Raw genomic sequence first — 5657 nt, forward strand, 5'->3', positions numbered from 1 at the left:
CCATATCTTCAGTTTTACAATTCATTTATACATGACTATCATAATCTTTCTTAAAGACCTTTATCATCATATTATTCCATACCTAAGACTTATTGACAGATAGAAACAAACATCTGGACAAACGGGGAGGTTCAAAAATCAATCCTTTGATGAGAAGAGATGGAATCTATGTTTTTTCAATGAGATATTCTTCTAATTTTTTATCCCACTTGTACATATAAACTGTTACTGATGCAGATGAGATAACTATACGTTTATTTATAATATTTGATTTATTCATTCATCTATATACCCTCGCTACTGAAAATCACAAATATAAAAACATAAATTAACTTAGAAATATTTTTTCTTAATATTTAAAAACATTTTAATGCTTCCCAAGCATCTTCTACATCAATGTCTTTCTTATCTTCGGAGCCACTGTCTGTCAGCTAATGAAAGCAGTCATGCACATGACCTCTCTCTAGGAGAATTCATTTAAGAGAGAGAACCGATAGCTAAGCTCTTGGAAAGATCAAGAAGAAAAAATGTGAGCATCTAGCTCAAATGCCTCTGGATGAAGTCCTTTGAGAAAGGCACTTTCTGGCACCAGCCCCCTGGGTCTTGATACGTTACTTTAGTGATTATATATATATATATGTTACATTTTGGTTGAGAGGACATATGAAGGTCTTGATTTTAATGAGTTCCATCCATGCCTCTCCACCTTCCTGTATAGATAATGCTGCAATACACCTATTTTTTTAATCCCTCACTTCTTACCCAGCTAGCTGAATAAAAATGACTTTGAAGCCTTTTTTCCAGTAAGAAAATATCCAGAATCCCAAAATGTAAAACCATGTTCCTCTGACCACACCTTCAATACTGTCAACCTTAGATGCTCAGAAGTAGAATAGCTTTTATGTTGTTAATTTCATGTAATCATACCACAATGCCTGTGAATTTACTTAAGCTATAATAATCCAAACCTAATGTGAATTTATTACACAAGGCTCTATAGCATTAGCTATTTTTCCTTTTTTAAGGAAAAATTAGGTTGTTCTAAGGTGATGGTTATAGAGTGTAATTTTGTTATGACGGAGTGAGATATTCACTCTTCCAATACCCAGCCTGCTCATACATACATATACACCTCCAATAGAGCTTTTAAATTGAATTGTGTTATAACTAACTTACGCATAAACTTTCTTCTGTCCTAGAAATATGTGCTGTGAATCTACAGTCTCTGAAACCATCCATCCACAGGGCATGGGAGGCAGAGGATAGACTTTTGAATCAGACAGGCCTGAATTAGAAACCAGACACTGTCTCTTACTAGTGGTGTGATCTTGGGTAAGTTACCTAACCTCAGTAGGTCTCAGGGTCCTCATTGGAAAAGTGGGATAATACTGACTTATCAGGGATGTCATTTTTTACTAGAAAAGCACCGAATAAATTCTGCTTGCTTTACCCAGGTTCCTTTTTCTCTCCATAATTAAAGGCCAAGGAATAAATGTATGACAAGTATTAATGTCCAATCAAGCATTACAGACAGACTTTCTTCCTACTCTGGAAAAATCTTGTCTTTCATTAAAAACTATAGTTGGATTTAAAATGAGATATACTCAAGTATTAGAACAATATAAAAAAAAATCTAGTTTTCTTTAGTTTTTGGCTAAAAGTAACAGCCACTAAGTTATACACAAAAGTTTGAGCAAATGTTAAAAGGACTCAAACATCAACACCAATTCAGTGATAGATACAGTGACACTGAATGAGATTTCAAAAGAAAATATTCAATAACATATGCTTCAAACACAGAATACAAAATCAAAATAATAGAAGTTAAAATTTCTTCTAATTATATCTGAAAAACTTGAAGAAAACCTACTAAGTTTTAAAACTCTCCAAAAAAACCTTGTAACTATATACTCAAATTTGTTTGCTTGAATAGGATTAACAACGTATGTAAGATTGATGTGAACATTTTAATATTTAAAAGATTGCATACCCCATATTTTGATAGGAAAAAACTATTTAAACGAGTCAAATTATATTAAAATTTGATAATGTTCTTTTGTTATTAAACTATTCTGTGGCCAAAGATAAACTCTGATCCTGAAAAGATAGCCCTGGAAAGTCCAAGTCCTTTGCCCCCCGCCCCCCGTGTGGCACGCAGGCCTGGGCAGGCTAGGATTTGGCTCAGAGCTTTGATTGTGTTTCAGGCAGACGCTGGCAGCAGGAGCGGCCTCTCTAGGAACTTCTTGATCCAGGTCCTGCTCAATTAGAAAATTACTCCAACCCAGTCACACAAAAGTATCAGAGAGAAAAGGTACTCTTTGCTAACTCCTCAGAAATTTCATGTCGTCTCTGTTAAGCTACATCACAGTAAAGAACTATTTTGCTTTAAAATCACGTGTGGATAGTTGTTCATGTACATGAATTGAATATTCACTACCCACTGCATCACAGTCTCTTGATTTTAGAAACCTCACTTCATTGGTGTCTGTCCTAAAAGTCTTTGGCTAATGTTTAAAGGTACCGCGAACAATTTTATTTCAATTTTAGAATTTCAGTACATCAGTGGAGAGAAATTTATGAGCTTAAACCAAATTTGCTGGAGGATAGTTTACATATACACGTGGGTATAAATATCCATTTCCCCTTTTCATAGCTTTTCTCAGACCCTATTCTAGTATGTGAACTTGCCCTGGTAGTTATTTAAGACTTTGTGAGGATTCCAGGACAGTGAAGCACTGAGGCCAGATCATAGAGCGGAGACTCAGTGTGAGATTGCTTTCCAGTTTTCTTCTTAAGAACACCTCCTTTCCCTTCCCTTCCCTTCCATCCACCCCCTCTGATAGAAAAGAAGAGGTGGACCCCTGATCCACGAACCAGGTCAGTCTGATTAGTTTTTTCTTGAATGTTTGAACAGCTGACGGTCAGGTAGTGGTGTGACTAGAGTTGCAAGGTCATGTAGGATGAGAGACTGAAACAGCTATTGAGGTCCACGCGTGTGAGGAGCATGCAGGGAGAGTCCGTCTGCAGAGAGAAGCTGGACGTGGGAGAGGAAACAGGAAAATGCAGGTGAGAACAGGCAGCCCTCTAGATAAAGCTACTTTCTGACGACTTCAGTTTCCAAATCTAATTCCCCATGGGGCTCAGCTATCTTTCCTCTCTTGAATTCCACAAAGAACTGTTATATAATCAATCTTCCTTTATTTTAAGTAGCCAGAATGAGTTTATTCCTTGCAATGAAATGAGCCCTAAGGCAAAGTGAAGCCATATTCTGTTAAAAATTCTCCCCGTCTAACTCCTTCTACAGCAAGGGAATATTTGCTAATACTTCCATCTTCTTTGAAATACTTCCTTCCAAGATTTGTGTTCATTCTTCTGAGACTACCGACATTTAAACTTAATGTTAATTACAGTGTTGGATTAGATCTATCTGGCCTTAGAGAAAGTCAAACCATCATATTTTGTAATTTAATTCCTTTGGAGAAAGTAAGTTGTAAAATTTATGACTCACGTTCCATTTGCCCTACACTTTTCAATGTGAAGATGCTTCATTTTCCTTGATGAAGAACAGTAGGAGTGAAATAGCTTTGCCTTCTTCTTGGCACCTGTTAACATTTACTGCCTTTTCCAAGCAATAGGCCCATTCTTTTCATGCTGATCTTCTTCTTCCAAACATTGCTAAATAACCTCTGATGGCCTCAACATTTTTGCCAAGCCTCAGTTAATTTGGGAACCTGCAAAGGGCCATTTCTGCTATCTAGCCATTTACCTTTCAATCTGAGGGTGAGGTATCATTTACCTTTCAATCTAAGGTAAAAGTGAAACAAATTTGGTAAGATAAAAAAGTTTCTTTTAAAAGATAGGCGAATGTGATGAAAATATTTCAAATTGTATATAAAAATAGCGCACCGTCCCCCATGACAGTATCAATGCACACAGCTATGATCTAATAAAAAAAAATTAAAAATAGGAGAATGAAAAAATAAGAGATAAAAATAATTGTAATAAGTAGATGAGTCAGGAACTCACTTTGTGGGGGAATGCACATGACTGGATAGGTTATGAAGAATGTCTCCAGAGCCAAATGGAACAGCCAAAATTTCTGTCATTATTTGCCTTTTCTTGGCATCTCTAAAAATGTGGTCCTTCACAGCCAATGTGTGGACTGTTTTTAACAGTCACAAATTAGGAATGCTTCCTAACCTCGTCCTGGTATAATTGTCTTGCTTCAGTATAATACGTGAGTTATGCAGTAGATACCTGTTAAATTATTTATTGAAAAGAATAAATCTCTCCTCTAGACTATAAAGACATTTGAGCTGATTGCACCGACGACTGACATGAGCTGAGAAAAATCTCCCACTTGGCAGAGAGCATTTGGCACTGCTCCTGGAAACTGAACCCAGATATCAAATACAGCCAGTCCTCTCTTTTTCTTGCTCTGAGCTTGGATACACCATTTTCAACTTTATTTCTTTAAAAAATAATAAATTCTTTATGTCTCTAGTGCAGGTGACTCCCTCCCGTTCTAGAAGATTCCCAAGGCTTAAATTGGCTATTCTCTAGGGAGAAATTCATACCAGTTGTTGAAAAACAGTAACCTCTGCTTGCAGTTTCTGTCATAGCAATAAACAGGTATTCATGGCACACAGAAAGAGAGCGCCTAAGAATCTAGAAATACATCAGCTTTCCTTCTTATCCCAGATGCTGTGGAGAGAGAAGTATAGATGATTCATCACTTTATATGCACATATGCCACAGCATTGTTCATAATCTAGATCATAAATGTTGGAGTCACACCTCCTAGGTTACACTGACTTATTTCTCATCATGGCTTCCATTAGTCGAATGTCTTCTACGTGCCAGCACTGTATTGATGGCATTATATACTCACTAAATTTTCACAATAACTCTGCAAGATGCATGTTAGTGTTCCTATATCACGGAAGAGAAAACTGAGTTTCAAATATGTCAAATGATTAGTACGAAGAGGATTAAATCTGCAATCTAAAGTTCTCCCCTGCATTAATTTTTCTTTAAGTTCCCTAAAGTAACACTGTACTCCCAGACATACGTTTAGGAAAATGAGATACCTCTAAAATTCTTTGACTTCTTTGATGGAATTATTTTGCAGGTTAATTGCTGTTAATATGGGCATTTACCAGAGTTGGAGAAGTTGCAATTAAAAACATCAATTTCCCAGTATTCCCCAACTGTTCAATTTCTATGAATTTTACACTTCAGGCTATTTGCACTGGAGATTAAAGTCTTGCTCATTCAATAAACCAAACAGCTTAAGTTGTGTAAAGAAGGGTATTTAGTTTTTTTCCACCCGGGACAGAATAAATAAAAGTAGTCTTAACTGATTTAGATTATACATAAAGAACTTAACAATAAAGAGCTGTGAGATTTGGGGATTGTACTTTGCATCTTCAGTTAGGGAAAGACAATCTATTCTGTGAGAGATTTTACTTTTTAAACAGTGGAGCAAAATAAACTATTATAAAAAGAGTTAACCTATATGCAGGAAAGATTGTACAATTAGAAATTAAAGTTTTTTTTTTTCTGTAGAACAGAACGCAGTGTTAGAAGCAGAAAAATCTCTCATGGGAAATACTAGACAACAAACAACTAAGCTATAGCTTTGAGATCAAGCTCAA

This window comes from Otolemur garnettii, unplaced genomic scaffold (assembly GCF_000181295.1).
Source record: "Otolemur garnettii isolate 467f Iridium unplaced genomic scaffold, OtoGar3 scaffold00103, whole genome shotgun sequence".
Lineage (NCBI taxonomy): Eukaryota > Metazoa > Chordata > Mammalia > Primates > Galagidae > Otolemur > Otolemur garnettii.